Genomic DNA, 17,831 nt, shown 5'->3' with positions numbered 1-17,831 from the left:
TCTTACTGAACTTTCCAGGTTGGCCTCAAATTTACAATCCTCCTGCCTCAGCCTCCGGAGTCACAGGGACAATAGGGGTGTAGAACTGAGCAGGGCCTAGGCATATATTTTCATACAGGTGTTAAGACATCGCTATACTGAATTCAGAACAGTGAAATCACTGGGTCAAAGGGAACATGTCCAAGGGAATATAAGATATGAACAAACAGCCATCTAAAAAGCATATGTCAGCTACAAAGCCTGAACTCCTGAATTTAAGCAATCTTTGTACCTTAGCTTCCTGAGCAGCTGGGACTATAGGCACACACCACCACATCCAGGAATAATTGTATTTTATGTATTTATAAATATTTTGAATTTCTTAATGAGTGTGTGAACCACCTATTCATGTCTTTTTTCTTTTTCTCTATTGTGTTAATGGTCTTGTTGGTTTGTAGGAGTTCTCTATATATATCAAGAAAAAATACATTTTTAGTCTTCTGTATTGTACATGTTTTTTGAGATTTGTTATTATTTGTGGTGCTGAGGATTGGATCTTGCCTATGCTAGGCAGATGCTTTACTACTGAGCTACTGTTCCAGCTCCAGGATATGTATTTTTTAAAAGTTTCCCAAGTGAATTTGATGACAGATAGGTTGAGGAACCACTGCCAGGGAATTGTATATTAATCAGACATGGAGGTGATACCGGCTACCTGAGACTGAGGCAGGAGAATCACAAAGAAAAACCCTACCTCAAATTTTTTAAAAACTGAACTGGGAATATAGTCAGTGGTAAAGTACCCCGGGGTTCAATCTCTAAAATTGAAAAGAAAAAAGAAAGAAATGCAAATTTTGGGACCCTAGAACTCTGATCAGAAATTGAGGAGATAGAGAAGCAGGCTGAGTGGTCTATGTGCTTAGCCCTCAAGGTGACTGTGAAGGTCAAATTGGAAAAACCACTGCTCTAGAGGGGAGTCACTATAACTGCCATGGCATCCAAATTTAGTACAATGGGGCCCATAACCTGTCATCTTGACCTTGATCCATCTGGGTGCATAGTTTTGGGGAATGAATGTTTTCACCAGAGAGTTGACATAAGAGTGTTATGTGCATTTCCCAGAAATCTTTCTTTCTATTTTTTTGTTATTTTTAATTTTGAAACAGAGTAGGCATGCTGAAGAAGAACTTAAGCAGAAGATTCCAGGGGAGGCCCAGGAAGTGAAGCTTGTCTACAGATAAAGATCCACCCTTCTCCATGGAAGTGGCATTTTTAAGGAGAGTTGTGTTGCTGTAGGGATGGTGATGTTAATATTTCTTGTTTCAACATAAGCAGAGTGAGAGAGACCTGGGCTGCCTCAGGCCTCTGTATTTCAGAGTTGAGCTGATTGTGCTTTAGGATCCCTTCGGTTTCCCCTGGCCGTTACAGAATAGGTTAGGTTAAAAAAAAAAAAATTATTTTCATGGCCTGAAAATAATTCCAGGAGAGATCATTATTTCAGCTGTCCCTGTCAGCAAGCAACCATAATGAGTACTATTCTGTGATTTATTGCCAAGTCACAATTTTTTTTTGTAAATATTTTTTTTATAAAATATTTAAGGCTACATCTGACTTTAGGTCATTGGAAGGGATTAAATTTCCTCCAAATGTCTGCTGCATTCTCCAGGGGTTTGGCCACTATGCAGATTTCAGGATGCTGCTGACAAGAAAACTCAGCTCCCAGACGCTGGTGGCTTGTCACCTCCACCCAGCAGAATTTAGCATCCACTGGAAGAGATGCAGCAGCTCTAAAAATGTTCACATTTCTTAGTTAAATTTTCTCTATTTTTCTTCCTTTGCTAGGCATCAAATTCAAAACTTGAAATACCAAAATGAATTTTGGTATTTCATGTACAAAGCCACCTGACTCCTAGCCGAGGACAGGAGGAAAAGGGGGCTACTCTGGATAGAAAGGCTGTGTCCTCATTTGGTGGCACATGTCTGTAATCCCAGTGATTTAGGAGGTTGAGGCAGGGGGACCACAAGTTCAAGGACAGTCTCAACAACTTAGCAAGACCCTCTCTCAAAATAAAAAAATAAAAAGAACTGTGGATGTGGGTGAGGGGGGTAAAGCACCCTGGGGTTTAATCCTCAGTATTATTAATTAATTAATTAAAGTAAGAGAAACCCTAAGGCCTTCCAGCAAGGGGCAACAGAGGCTGGTCCTACAGCCAGCAGGCTGGACACTTTGGCCAGTCTGCCCACCACTCTCCTGTCCCTGCAGGAGAACACATAGCACAGTCCTTCTGCAGGAACAAATGGGTTTCTGTAAATTTCCTGCTCCAGGCTGATAGAGGCTGATTCTGAGGACAGGGAGGCTGACAGAAGCTGGATTTCCTCGGCTCAAGTTTCAAATTTCACAGATTGATTTGATTTAGTTACATTACAGTGCAGGATGCAAACTCAAGAGCTTTTGCACACACACATACATACTCCAAACCTTTCTTCAAAGGTAGCATTGTGTTTAATATTTTAATAAGTCTTTTTGGTTGCTCTATCATAGATTTTTTTTTCTTCCTTTTTTAAATTTCTGCAGTGCTGGGATTGAACCCAGTATCTCACACATGCTAGACAAGTGCTCTACCACTGAGCTACCTCTGCCATACATTTCTACTTGGTTGTTCTGAAGACCAAAAGTAGCCAACCACAGGCTAGTAGTGTGGAGCCTTAACCTTGGGTTTACTAACTCCTTGAAATTATGCCAAATTGTATGTATCTACATTTCCCCTAGAACCTAGAGGACATAGCTTTCATCGAAGGGTCAAAGAGGGCCTAGACATTTAAGAACATCAGCCATGAGCTGGGATGTGGCTCAGTGGTACCATGTATAAGACCTTATGTCCAATACCCAGCATCACCAAAAAAAAGAAAAGAAACAACAACAACAACAAAAAAAACCCTCAACTTAGCTATTTGTTCAAATTTTAAAGTCATGGCATTCATTAACTTCTGTTGCCTGCAATTGGAATCTTCCTGAAGGACATGATCCAAGTTTTTCACTACTCTCTTCCCATCCAACACATTCAATACAACACACACATCCATATGTCCAAAACCAAGTACAGAGGCCATATTTTGCTTTCTGAGAAAAGCAACTTTTTAATATAGGAAAGTGAGCTTTTAACCTAAAATAGCCCAAACTTCCTTGTAAATTCAGTTGTTAATATTTGTCCTTCAAGGCTTTAATTTTTTTTCTTTTCATTCATTGAAAGAAAGAAAAAATGACAGAGAAAAATCCAAGTTGTCTTGGTTCTTAGTTGAATTCTTCTTTCCAGAAAAAAATTACAATGATGAATTTAGTATGTATCTTTAGCAGTTCTAATTGGAACCTGCTCTTACAGATTTTATGGTCAGAGGGAATTATTCCTATCTCCCCAAATTCCAGGATCTGGTCTGTGTAAGGATAACAAAGTCACCCCCCTTCAGGGTAACTTGTATTCTTCTTGCTGTCATTTCAGGGCCTAAATTTCTCCTGCAGTTAACAGGTAGTTTGCTGAGGAATGTGACGTATCCTGTTGACTTAAGCCAGGCAGGGTACAGGTAAATTGCTTTTTAATAGTGAAAGCATGAGAGAGAGGCCCATTTTATATAATTACCCCCTTAACCTCATGTTCCCACCATTCGCATCTGTCTGTGCCCTATCATACAGACACTTCTCTAGCAGCATCTGAGATTGCATGATTTTTTTCCCCTTGGGCTCAGATGAGAAAGCTCCTGGTCTGAGACCTGCTTCCTTCCCATTGTCTGTGTTTAGGAAGCTACTTCTATCGGCATGGAGATAAGAACCCTTCAAATAAAGGCATTTTAAAATTTTTTGGTACCAGGAATTGAACCCAGTGGTGCCTAACCAGTAAACCACATCCTCAGACCTTTTTATACTTTTTTTTTTTTTTTTTTTTTTGAGACAAGGTTCGCTGAGTTACTGCAGCTGGCTTTGAACTTGGAATCCTCCTGCCTCAGCCTCCCAAACCACTGGAATTACTGGTGTGTGCCACCTCACCCAGCTTCCTGAACTGTTTTCAATCCATGAAACACTGGTAACTTGCTATGGTAGGTTTGTGCTCCAGAATACTTGATAAGCAAGCCTCTTATCTTGATAAGCCCCTTGACTTGACAAAACAAGTGAAAACTTTATTTACTCACACCTGTGTCCTAATCTGACCTTACCCAGGGACCTATTACTGAGAAGCTACCAACTTTATTTACTCACACCTGTGTCCTAATCTGACCTCACCCAGGGACCTATTACTGAGAAGCTACCAACGGTCACTTTGGTTTGACCTTGGATTACCTAAGGTCAAAGTTGCTGTGTATTTTGGCTTATCCATTCATTATGCAAGTATTCATTGAGCAGTTGGGGGAAGGTGGCCAAGAAATTACACAATACTCATAGCAGCTCTCATCTACACAGGAGATGCAAAGCAGCTTATCTCAACCAGTCCTTCCAACCACCTGTGAAGTAGCTGCTATTATTATCTTCAGTTTACAGAGCAGAAACTGAGGCTTTGAGTTCAGAAATATCTCACTTGCCCAGCCATACCTAGGACTTGAACCCACATCTTTTTGTTTCTAGATATGATGTCTGAATAACTCTGGTTGTCTCTTGGTATCCCTAGGGGATTCCTGGTCCTCTTTGGATACCAAAATCTTCAAATGCTCATGTTCCTTCTATAAAATGTGTAATATTTGCATATAATCTATGTACATCTTCCCAAATACTTTGAATCACCCCTAGATGACTTATAATACCTAATGCAATTTAAATGATATGGAAATAGTTGTTACAACAGGTTTTTTGGTTTTGGGTTTTTTTTTTTTTTTTTTGGTACCAGGATTGAACACAGGGGCTCTTAACCACTGAACCACATCCCCTGACCTTTTTTATATTTTATGTTGAGACAGGGTCTCACTAAGTTATTTAGGGCCTCGCCAAGTTGCTGAGGCTGGCTTTGAACTTGTGATCCTCCTGCTTCAGCCTCCCAAGCTGCTGTGATTATAAGGGTGCACCACCACACCCAGCTATTATACTAGTTTTTAGGGAATAGTGACAAGGAAAAAAGTCTGTATGTTCTGTACATACACACATTTTATATCTTTATCCACCGTTGGTTGAGTTTGTGGATGTGGAACCCACAGATAGGAAGGGCCACTGTGCTTTACGGTTCCCTGATATGGTAGGATTGGCTCTGGGTGGAGTGCTAGGTCCTTTGGTCAAGAGCATCAGGGGAGAAGTGGAAAGGCAGTGGCTTTTGGAATAGGGTTAGAAAGCTATTTCACATTTTAATGGGAGAAGATGGTGGGAAGGGTTGAGGATACATGAAAGCAGTAGTCGGTGGCAGAAAGCAGAATACTTTGGGGAATGATGCATGGCTGGGGTAGAGGAAATCAGAGGAGTGGAACAGGGTATAAACAGGAAAATAGGTTGGCATCTGATCACAGAGGACCTTGAATGACAGACAAGGTGACTCAACCTAATTCATTGGAGAGGACTAACCATCAGGCTTTTGAGCGAGGGAGCAACATGATCAGGCTCAGCAGCAAGAAGGAGAATGAAATTGGAATGGTAGGGAAGAGCAGGGAAGTGCCGAGACCTGCAAGTCGGGCTTGCCCAGCGTCCATTTTAACCTTTACTGATAAAGTCTGGCAGCTAGAAACTGTGACTCCCACACTTCTCCATAGGTACCTCTGGATGAGGATCTCTGCAGCTGGCATGGGAGGTACAGAAACAGCGTGGTACTGGTGGCACTTGTTGATTCAGAGACTTCTGCAGTGGCAGTGGTAGCTTTCCAGTTTTTGATGGAGACAGTAGGATTCCAAGAGTTGGGGGCTGTTCCTGGAAACTCTGTTTCCGTTATCTTCACCAGATTCTTCAACAATTAGCTAGTCACTTGAGTCTGAGTTTTGCTCTGAGTGACTTAGTGTCTTCAAATGGATCCTAAGTGAGGAGGCCATTGCAACAGAGGGAGGAGGGAAACTCCAGAGCACAAAAAAGTGGGGGGTGGATGAGCACATTTTGGAGGTAGAAATGGGCCAGTTGCAATGGATCTTTGAATGTGGGGTGGAGGAAGTTGACAGATGATGCTGAGGTTTTACCCAGGGATATTGTGGGAAGTGATAGAGTCATTAAAGGGGCAAAAACAGTCGATTTTGAGAAGTAGGTTTAAATCTAGTTCTTTGGAAGGCCTAAATTGTAGGAGGTAAAAAGAAAAGTCAGTTAAGAATCCATTACCGGGCTGGGGATGTGGCTCAAGCAGTAGCGTACTCGCCTGGCATGCGTGCGGCCCGGGTTTGATCCTCAGCACCACATACAGACAAAGATGCTGTGTCCGCCAACTAAAAAATAAATATTAAAAATTCTCTCTCTCTCTCTCCTTTCTCACTCTCTCTTAAAAATAAATAAATACATAAATAAATAAATATTTAAAAAAAATTCTCTCTCTCTTTCTTTAAAAAAAATTTTTTTTTAATATTTATTTTTTAGTTTTCGGCAGACACAACATCTTTGTTTGTATGTGGTGCTGAGGATCGAACCCGGGCCGCATGCATACAAGGCAAGCACGCGACCGCTTGAGCCACATCCCCAGCCCCTCTCTTTCTCTCTCTCAAAAAAAAAAAAAATTAAAAAAAAAAAAAAGAATCAATTACCTCATTGGTCATGTAAAGGTCGTGTATACCTTTAATCCCAGAGACTTGGGAGGCCAAGGCAGGAGGATCACAAGTTTGAGGCCAGCCTTGGAAACTTAGTGAGACCTGCCTCAAAATAAAATTTAAGAAATTTCTGGATTTAAGAAATTGCTGGAAAATTGTTTAATAGCACTTACAAAGTGCTTAGGGGTAAAGTCCCTCTGGGTTCTATTTTTAGCACCAAAAAACAAAAACAAAAACAAGAAACACTGGTCTAGAAGGTTTTTTGCTCTGAAGCTGAAGCTCCACAGGAATTCACTATGTTTATTCACTATGATAAAGTTTATTCACTATGATAAACTCTGCCTGGCCCAACGATTGGCACATGATGAATACTCAAGAAATATTCATTGAGTAATAAAGTTGCCAGAGGAATTATGGGAGGAAACATTTCCTGTGTATGGGGGTAGGAAATAGTGTAGGTGGGCTAAAAGAGAATGAGAAATGAGAAAGAGACTACTGGATGTGATGATTGGTGACGTTAGATGGATAAAACAGAACATTTTTAATGCATTTTTAAAATAAATTTATATTTATGGTCCTAGGGATTGAACCCAGGGCCCTTTACCACTGAACCACATCCCCAGTTTCCTTCACTTTTTATTTTGAAACAGGGTTTCACAAAGTTGCTGAGGCTGGTCTCAAACTTGGAATCCTCCTGCCTCAACTTCCCGAGTTGCTGGGATTACAGGTATGCACCACCACACCTGGGATTAAATAAATTTTTTTAAAAATTGACATAGAGAAGCATACAGAAGTGTATAGCATACATGTACAGTTGAATGAATTATTTACCTTCCAGATAAAAGAATGGAATAGTTCAAGCATTCTAGAAGCCCCCTTGTAACTCCTCTTCATTAACCCCCATTACCTAAAGGAAACCAGTATCCTAACTTCTAAGATTATAAATTCAGTTTTGCAAATTGTTAATTTTGTATAGAGTCATGAAGAATGCTTCATTTGTGTCTGGCTTATTTTGCTCAAAGTTATGATTGTGAAATTCATTCATGTTGTTGTATATAGCAGTAATTTATTCATCTTCATTGTGGTATGTGTTCTATAGTATAAATATACCAAATTTATTAATCTATTCCGTAGATGAACTTTTAGTTTGCTTCCTTATTTTGACCATAATTATATCTGCTGTGAACATTTTTATATAAGTGTTTGGTATACCTATGTACACATTTATATTGGGTACATATGGAGAAATAAAATACCTGGAACATAAGGTATGGACATGTTCAACTTTTGTAAGTGCTATTGAACCATTTTTCAAGTGGTTGAATTAATTTCTATTCCATCCAACAATTAGATTTTACAATTTTCCTACATCTTCTCCAAAAAGGATTAGTGCTTTTTGTGTCCTATTTAAGAAACCTTACCTAATGTCAAAGGCATGAAAATAGTCTCACATTTTGTCATTGAGAAGATTTACTCTTTTGTCTTCACATTTAGATCTATAATGTGCTTGGAGGCCATATTTATGTATGTTGTGAGGTAGGGGTCAAGATTAATGTTATTCCATTTGGACAACCATTTGGCTCAGCACCATTTATTTGAAAAGATTGCTCTTTCCCGCTGTTCAACAGAACTATCTCTTTTTTAGATCATACGTCCACATATATAAGTCTGAAATTTTGACCCTGCCATTCATCCAGATTCTAAAATTTTGCCCTCTTAATATTGTTTACTCTTTGTTCCCTGAAACAGATATAAATGACCAGTCTCTTTCCCAATCTGCAATGAACATGAGATTCATAATGAATGTCATGCTGGGATTGTTATACTGGGACCAGTGTTTCCTAGAATTCCTTTCTTTGTATGATTCTGGGTTGAATTGGCCTCAAAGTGAACTTGTTTGAGATTTAGAGACTGGGCTCTAGAGGTTGCTGGTGAGAGGTGGTGAGACAGACCACAGACATGCCAGTAGGTTCCAGTTGGCCCTTATCCTTCCCCATTCCTGGTCCTGCTGTCTTTTCCATTCACCAGCTCTGCCAACAACAGCAACCCCAGGACGGCCAGCAAATGCTGTGAGAACTCACAGGGGCGGCAGTCATGAAGAGCCAGCCGCCTGGATGTGACTGGGTTCCAGATTTCCCTGCAAGCCATGGCTGGTTAGTGACTTATTTCTGATTCTTCAACTTCCTTTTCCAGACCTTTACCACCTCCCCAAATACATTTTCTGTGATAAATTCCTTATACCATAATTCACAGTGGTTCTACCTCCCTGAATGGACCTTATTGGACACACACATGTTGAAATAATCCACATGGAATAAAACTGTACCTGGTAAATTTTTAATTGGTGAAAAAAAATTGAAGAGCTGGCATTAGTAGTATTCTGGGCTGGCATTTACATTGCTGATTTTGAATTAATACCTTGAAACTGATATTTACCTTCTCCCTCTTCTTTTCTCCACCCATCCTTGGCTTCCTAAGATCATTTCCCTTGTCTATATGCCCATATCCACTTTCCCTCCAAATTATAAACTCATTTAGAGGTTGATCTTACTCATTGTTACATTCCTCTTTATCAAAAAGGAATGTAAACCCAGTGCCACAAGAATTCCAGGAGGAAAGCTGGGAACAAAGGCACATCCCTGTAATCCCAGACTCCAGAGGTTGAGGCAGGAGGACCTCCAGTTCAAGTCCAGCCTGAGCAACTTGACAAGACCTTGTCTCAAAATAAAAATTTAAAAGAGCTGGAATGTAGCTCAGTGGTAGAGCAGTTACCTAGCATGTGTGAAGTTCTGGGTTCAAAAATCCCTGATACTGAAACAAAAGCAAAACAACAACATCCAAAGAATCCCAAGGGGAAGTGATGAGTTCTGGCTGGGAAAGCTCACAAAAGTCTCCTTGGGGTACTGGCACTCAACCAGGGCCTAAATGTTGAAACAGGCTCTAGCTAGGCAGGAAAAAATGAATAATCAAGAATAGGCAACATTGCTCTATGTGGTATGTGCCAAACACTATGTCAGGGCACATTTTCACTTCAATTCTATGAAGCAAAGTGCTGTCCCCTCTTCATTTCACAGATGGGAAAACTGGGAGCCAGTAACTAGAAAACTAACCCATCACCACAGTCCCCTACTAATACCCAGGCAAAGGCTAGAGATGGGGGGGGGGGGTTTCTAGAATTTAAGAGCTCTCCCTTAGAATGGAAATTTCAAAACTTCAGTATGGTTCTTGAATATGTAAGGGAGACCTGGAAAACACAGGAAAAAATTTATTTGTGAGAGAGAAAGAAAAAAGGAGAGAATGTGTGTGTGCGTGTGCACTTGGTGTTTTTTTTTTTTTTTTTTTTCTTTCTCCAGAGAGAGGAAAAAAAGCAAGAAGAAAAAAGGCAACAAGATTAGAGAAGATTATATAACCTGGCAGAAAACAGCAGAAATGGCTGAGGGATGTTTTCTAGAATGTGTCCAAGGAGGCTCTGAAGGACAGCTAATGTTCAATTTTAAGATGCCTCATTTTCTGTGATGTAAATTTCCCATCTGCCTGAGTTTTTAGTAAAAGTAAAATGTGCTACACACAAAGATATGTCAAAGTGAATTTATAGAAAACAAAACAAAACAAAAAATGACCCAGTCTGACATGTGAGTGAACCATATACTGAGCTACTCCACAGAAGCAGAAGGTCAGAACAAGAGGTACCCAGAACTTTCCTCTCCTGGGAATTTGCAGAAGTTTTAGAGCACTGGGTTTTCCAAAATCTGTGCAATGGAATACTTGAGACAATCCTCTTTGAATCTGAAAAGGCAAGAAGTTTCCTGCTGCTGGGTGTGGTGGTGCACACCTATAATTCCAGCTACTTGGGAGGCTGGGGCAGGAGGATTGCAAATTCAAGGCCAACCTGGGTAACTTGGTGAGATCCTGTTTCAAAATAAAACAAAGAGTGCTGGGGGTATAGCTCAGTGGTAGAGTGGTGCACTCGGTCCTGTGCTCCATCTCCAGCCCCCCAAGGGGTTGGGGGAAGGCTCTCTCTGACTCTTCCATTACTTAAGGAAATGGGAACCTAGAAGCAGGAGGTCTGAACCAAAGGAACTTCTGGAAGGGCCAGTTGAAGTTATGGCTGGAGCCCCCCATCACCACAGGGTCAAAGAAGAGTGAGAACTAGATGAATTTGTCATGGGAAAAATGTAACAGTGATCCTCTTCCTGCTTTGAATATAACCGTTGCTGCTCTGCCACTGCAACTTATTTATTTATTTTTAATATTTATTTTACTAGGTGTAGATGGACACAACACAATGCTATTATTTTTATGTGGTGCTGAGGATCGAACCCGGGTCCTGCCCATGCTAGGGGAGCGCTCTACCGCTGAGCCACAATCCCAGCCCCGCAACTTATTTTTTAAATGGACAGGTTTCTTTCTCTTCGTCTTTCCCCCCTCCTCCCTAATCTCAGAGGAAACTGGACTACCTTTCTTCCCCATCCTAGGCAGAGTCTTCTGTCCTGAAGAACACACCCAACATAAAATAGAGTAATCCAGACTTTGGGAAGGGCAACAGAAGATCTCAGAAATGACTATCTCCCAAATTAGCAAGTGAATTATAACTCCAGAGAACATGGAATGCAGCCTTTAAATCACCTCTTTAAAAGCCCTGGGGTTCCTGCTGATGGGCAGAATCACAGCCTCTGGGACAAGAGTCCTCTATGTTTCTCTTTTGCCAGCAAAGCAATAATCCTTTTTCTTTTTTCCCCAAACCATGTCCTCATTATTGAATTGGCATCAGGGACAAGGACCCAGCTTTTGGCAAAGATACTGCTCTGCTCATGGAATTCAGCATCTATTTGGAGACACAAATGTAGAAAAGAAGGGATAACTGTTTGAGAAGGTGTTTAATTCAGTGTCAAGGGGAGGCATCCTGTGGGTGGTGGATCCATTTTAAAGTCTATTCACCATTTAGTTATTTTGAGTGACCTTTCCTAGTGAAGTTCTTTTTGTTTGTTTGTTTTTAACACAGACAATAGGCTGTTTAAAAACTCTAGCCTCCAACTGCACAAAACCCACGTGTGGTGTATACTCTTAATCCCAGTGACTCAGGAGGCTGAGACAGGAGGATCTCAAGTTCAAGGTCTACCTCAGCAAATAAGTGAGGACCTGTCTCAAAATATAATTTTATTTTATTTTAAATGTTTTTTAAGTTGTAGATGGACACAATATCTTTATTTTTAATCACTTATTTTTTTATGTGATGCTGAGGATCGAACCCAGGGCCTTATGTGTGTGAAGTAAGCACTCTACCCCAGCCACAACCCCAGCCCTCAAAATATAATTTTAAAAGAAGGGTTGGAGATGTAACTTGGTGGCAGAATTCTTGCCTGGCATGCTGGAGCCCTGGGTTTGTAACACTGGTCCACCTTATGCCTTGAATATAGCCCTTGCTGCTCTGTCATGGCAACTCATTTTAACAAAGGTCATGTTTTAAAAAACCAGCCTCTATCTCAGAGCAAAGCCTGTCCAAGGAAGGGACATGATCTTTGTCCTTGGACAGACCCACAGAGCGCTCCTAGGCACATTCCCACCCTGCTAAATTGTTTATCTACAAATAACAGGAGAGGGCTGGGGATGTGGCTCAAGCAGTTGCACGCTCGCCTGGCATGCGTGCTACTCAGCACCACATACAAAAAAAAACAAAGATGTTGTGTCCGCCGAAAACTAAAAAATAAATATTAAAAGTTCTCTCTCTCTCTCTCTCTCAAAAAAAAAAAAAAAGGTTTAAAAAAATTATTAAAAAATAAATAAATAACAGGAGAGATCTGCTGCGCCAGGTGTCCCTGACTCAGTCAGGCTAGGTGGGGATCCATAGCAACCCCCTAGCAGCCACCAATCAGCATGAGACAGGGAAATACCTGGGATGCCAGATGACCCTCCCAGTAGTTTATGGTGTTGGGAAACCATGTAATTCAGCATGAACACCCCTCTTGGCTTAAACCAATCAGTTCAAATGAATACCCCTTTTGTACTGACCAATCACCCCTACCCAACTTGTTCCTGCCAGTGAATGTGCTAATCCTGTTTTAGAGTTGTTATTTGATTTTCCTGCGGTGTGTGATGATTTGCTAGGAGATGCTATGATGTATGTGGGGGTCCCTGCCTTCTCCAAAGAATGTATAAAATTGCTGCAAACCCTGGGCTCGGGGCCTCTCAGTGTCACCAGTTGCTGTGTGTGCGCGCGCGTGCAGAGGACCGAGCTAGCTCACAATAAACACCTCTTTGCTGCTTACATGGATCTTGGTCTCTGGTAGTCTTTGGGGGTCCCGAATTCGAGCTTAGCAGTTTCTCTTCCTCTCTCTGCTCCTCCCTAGTATCCCCACTCCCTAATCTTAGAGGAAACAGAATTACCTTTCTTCCCCATATTAGGCAGAGTTATGGGTCCTTTAGCACATACCCAGCATAGGAAGAAGTAATCCAGACTTTTGTGAATGGCACCAGAAGATTTCAGAAAGGAAAATATCCTAAATTAACAAGTGAATGACAACTACAGACAGGGAACACCACTGCATCACCTCTTTAAAACCCCACTTTTCTCCCTGGTGGGCAGAATCACAGCCTCTGGGATGAGTCCCCTGTGTTTCTCCTTTGCGAGCAAAGCAAGAAAACTTCTCTCCCCCCCAAACAAAACAAAACAACAACAACAACAACAAAAACATGTCTTTGTTATTGGCATTGGGTACAAGGACCAAGCTTTTGGTAACAGGTGAAAATACTGGTGAAAACAAAAAGAATGCTGGCAAGATTTTTAAATATACAATAACCTGGCCAAATAGAGTCTTGGAGAGACTGATAGACCCAACCTGATCTTTTCTTAAAATTGGCCATCTTGCCACAAAACCATGAAAAGCTAATTTCGGCTTTACTATAAATTACTGCAAATTCTGAACCTGCTTGGAATGCCTGCCCGTGCCTTGAACTCACCCATGCCTGGCTCTCTGACCAGATAGCAGCCCTCTCTGAAACTTTAGTGACACCTCATAAATATTGGCCTTCCCTGGCCAGACAACGACCCTCTCTGAGGCTCTAATGGTCCTCATAAATTCTGATGTTGGGGCCAGCAAAAAAAAAAAAAAATTGTAAACTACCATTAGTGTGATGCTTGTCAGAGTTCTGTTATCTGTAACCCCCCTTTTTGTGTAACTTTCTGGGCTATAAAGCTGGGCTGTAGGAAAGGTGGGGTGCTGTCTTGTTCCCGCCGTTTTGGGAGGGAGAAGCAGCCTGGCCGGTCGAAATAATAAGCTTGCTTTAATTTGATTTTAATTGGAGTCAGTGGTCTTTTCTTGTGTCCTGGTCTAACATTTTGGAGGCCCCAGTAAGATGACCCTGCCTGACCAGATCACAAGAGCAGACTGCTGGAAATTCTGAAGCCGGCCTTCGCTCCAGGGCTCCGGGCTGGAGAGCCACTCTAGGGGTGTGCAACTTGAGACGTTCCAAGGCCTCGGAGTGAGCCTTCGTCCCCGGAGCACTGCAGTGAACTGCCGCACTAAACTATCAGCAAGCACCTGGGGGAGGAGGCCTCCATTGGTAAGTGGCGCCTTTATAACATCTGGTATCCGGTTAAGGGAGATCTCTTCTGATGACAGAGAGGTGGCCTGGTGAGGCTCACATATACTCCTGTCTGGACAGTAACGAGAAATCGTTCTGTCTTCTGTTCTGTTCTGTAGGGAATTCCTCTGGAAGGGTAGAGAGGTGCCGACGGGCACGCACGCGCTCCTACCCCGGAGCTTTGGCAAGACGTTGCATTGCTCTTCTGTTTTTCTGTTTTGGCGCCGGGTTTCTGTTTTCTTGTGTTTTGTTCTGTGTTCTATATGTTTTTTGTTTGTTTGTTTTTGTGTGTTTTGTTGTGTGATTTCTGTGGTGAAAACTTAAGGATATTGGACGTGAAAATGGGTAATAAAGCAAGTCAGCCTGACACCCCTTTGGACTGTGTTTTAAAGAACTGCGATGAACTTTACCCCCCTTTGTTAAGCAGGAGGAGAGAAGCTTCTGGCTGGCTGCTGGAGCACACCCACTGCAGAGGGCAATGCCTGCTGGGGACCTAAGAACTGAGTATCTCCAGGTTAACAAGTGAGACTCCTTTAAAACCCCTGTCCCTCCAGATCAAGAGAGTCACAACCTTTGGGCAGAGTCCCCGGTGTTTCTCCTTGTTAGCAAAGCAATAAAACTCCCTTTTTCTTTTTCTCAAAACCCTGTCCTCATTATTAAATTGGCATTAATTGGCTCTAAGGTCAGGAACCGAACTTTCAGTTACAAATTTTGATACCACTCCCCCCCCAGAACTTTTTGAGAACTGACTACTGAAATGTTAGGAGATGGAGTGTGCCTGGGGTGGAACCTAACCAGAGGAGCTAATCCTGTAAGTAAAAGGAGGGACTGAGGGACTCCCAGCAGCTGCCGAAGCCCTGTTGCTTCGGGGAATTCCCTCTTTCCTTCCCTGTACTGTAAGGATTATGCCACCTCTGTCTTCTTAAAAAAAAGAGAAAAAGAAAAAGGGGACACTAAATGCAGTAAAATCACCATTGAGACCCTTGATTTTACATTTCAGGTTGGCCCTCTGTGAAAACATCTGGTCCTCTTGTGGGGACATCTATGGTGCCACTGGTGTAGGAGATTTTTCTCTTATCTGCTCTGTTTTAAAGGTTTCTGTCTGTCAGCCATAGTCTGGAGCTCCTCTCTGTCTGTCCTGTGTCTTTGTTTCTGACCCTTTAAGACATGTGCAATAGTGTGTTGATATTATAAATTGTTTCTGGGGAATGATCTTGGCTGAATGTGTGTCTAACAGATAATGTTTTATTGTAACAATCTGGTATCTGAATGGGTTTTTGATGCATTGCACAATGCTGCAGTTAAAAGTTGGGTTTAGGTAATTGTTTAGTTTATGATTTCAGATAATTCATGCCAGAGAACTTAAATACTTAGGATGGAAAACTAAAAAACTCTACCTTCCAAGTTGGTAAGTAACTTCCCAGTCATTCAGTCTTTTTTTTCACCAATTTTGAATTGGGTAGCCTGGAAAAATGTCACTGTGTGTACCAGTGCATTAATTTGGACAAGGATAGTAAATCATAGTATGGTATCTGTTGACAAAACAAGATGTAAAGATATAAAATTTTGTGAATTGTATCTTAAACTTGTATCATAATTTTCAACATCTGAACCTGAAAATTATGACTTATGGTTAAAATACCTTAGGCCTGAGGTGTCTGCTCAAAATAGCAGTTTTTCCCTGCTCCTTCAGACCTCAGCCAGGACTTATGTTGAAATGCAAATGAAAGAAGCCTGCAAGCTCAGTAGGAGACTGATCTGAGGCCTAAGGAAAAAAAAAAAAAAAGTAAATTGTATGGTATTTACTAATTAGTGGCCAGTATTTTTTTCTAGGACTCTTGTTTTTTCCTTAGATTCTGTATTTTTTTGAGCTCATGATTTTGATCCTACAGACCTAGGTTAATGTTTTTCTGATCAGTTCTATCTTTGACCAACTGTGGAGTTTTTGAAACTGCAATGGAGATTTCACCTGCGAAAAGCTACTAAGGCCTTTACTATTGTTATGTGTGCACACTTTTGTTATGTGTTGTATGTCTATATATACATATGTCCGTATATCATATATATGATATACAAATTCACATATATAAGGAGCGCTCATAAAAACAAATTTAAAAAAAAATGGATCCAAAGATCTTTAATTCATGTGATTTAAATGGTTCAATTTAAATTGGATAAACAGATAAAAATAAATGTCTTTAAATTTAAGCTTACAAGTTTTTCTAGGTGTTCAAAAAACTCATAAAATATTAATGTCTATAAAATGTCTAATATGCCTTGGTTCTAGGACTTTTCCTTCAACAAAAAAATGGTTTACACTGTTCAATACATTTGTCTAATATTTTGATAAATAAGTAAAGTAAATTTGATATGGGATTACTCATTCATGAGTACTTTTGTTAGATATCTGATTGATTTACTAAGGTCTGTATAAGTTTGTACTAAAGTCTGTATAAGATTGTAAAAATCAGTCATGTGCCAAAAGTACAAAATTACATCAGATCCACACCAAGGCACATTATAGTGAAAATGCCCTAGTATACAGAATAAGGATAGAATTTTAAAGACTATGAGAGAAAAGTATCAGATTACATACAGAAGGAAACCAATTTGGGTCTGAGCATATTTCTCGACCCAGACCCTCAAAGATAGGAAGTCCTAGAATAACATATACCAAGCTCTGAAAGAAAATGGATGCCAACCAAGAAATCTTACATCCAGCAAAATTAAGCTTCAGATTTGATAATGAAATGAAAACCTTCTGTGATAAACAAAAGTTAAAAGAATTTACAACTAGAAAGTTTGCACTATAGAACATCCTTAGCAAAATATTCCAAGAGGAGGAAATGAAAAACAACAATTAAAATCAACAAAGATGAACACTAAAGGAAAAGCCAATCAAAGAGAAACCAAATCAAGTTAAAAAAGCAAAACTAAACCAAAATAATTGGGAATACAAATCATGTCTCAATAATAACCCTGAATGGTAATGGCCTAGATTCATCAATCAAAAGACATAGACCAGCAGGTTGGAAAAAAAAGGAAAGACTCAACAATGTGCTGCTTTCAAGAGACTCATCTCATAGGAAGAGACATCCACAGACTGAAGGTGAAAGGATGGGAAGAAACATACCCCTCACATGACTGCATAAACATGCAGGGATTTCCATCCTCATATCAGATAAAGTGGACTTCAAACCAAAGTTAGTCAAAAGGGACAAAAAAGGACATTTCAAACTGCTTAAGGGAATCATACATCAACAAGACATCATGATCATAAATATATACGCCCCAAACAATGGAGCTTCTATGTACATCAAACAAACTCTTCTCAATTTCAAGAATCAAATAGACCACCACACAATAATACTGGGTAACTGTAACATACCTCTCTCACCACTGGGTAGATCTTCCAAACAAAAACTAAACAAAGAAATTACAGAACTCAATAATGCAATCAATAAGTTAGGCCTAACAGACATATATAGAATATTTCATCCATTAAGAAGCAAATACAGGGCTGGGGATGTGGCTCAAGCAGTAGCACGCTCGCCTGTCATGCGTGCGGCCCGGGTTCGATCCTC

Source organism: Urocitellus parryii, chromosome 7, assembly GCF_045843805.1.
Source record: "Urocitellus parryii isolate mUroPar1 chromosome 7, mUroPar1.hap1, whole genome shotgun sequence".
Taxonomy (NCBI): domain Eukaryota; kingdom Metazoa; phylum Chordata; class Mammalia; order Rodentia; family Sciuridae; genus Urocitellus; species Urocitellus parryii.
Note: the sequence above shows the minus strand (reverse complement) of the source record.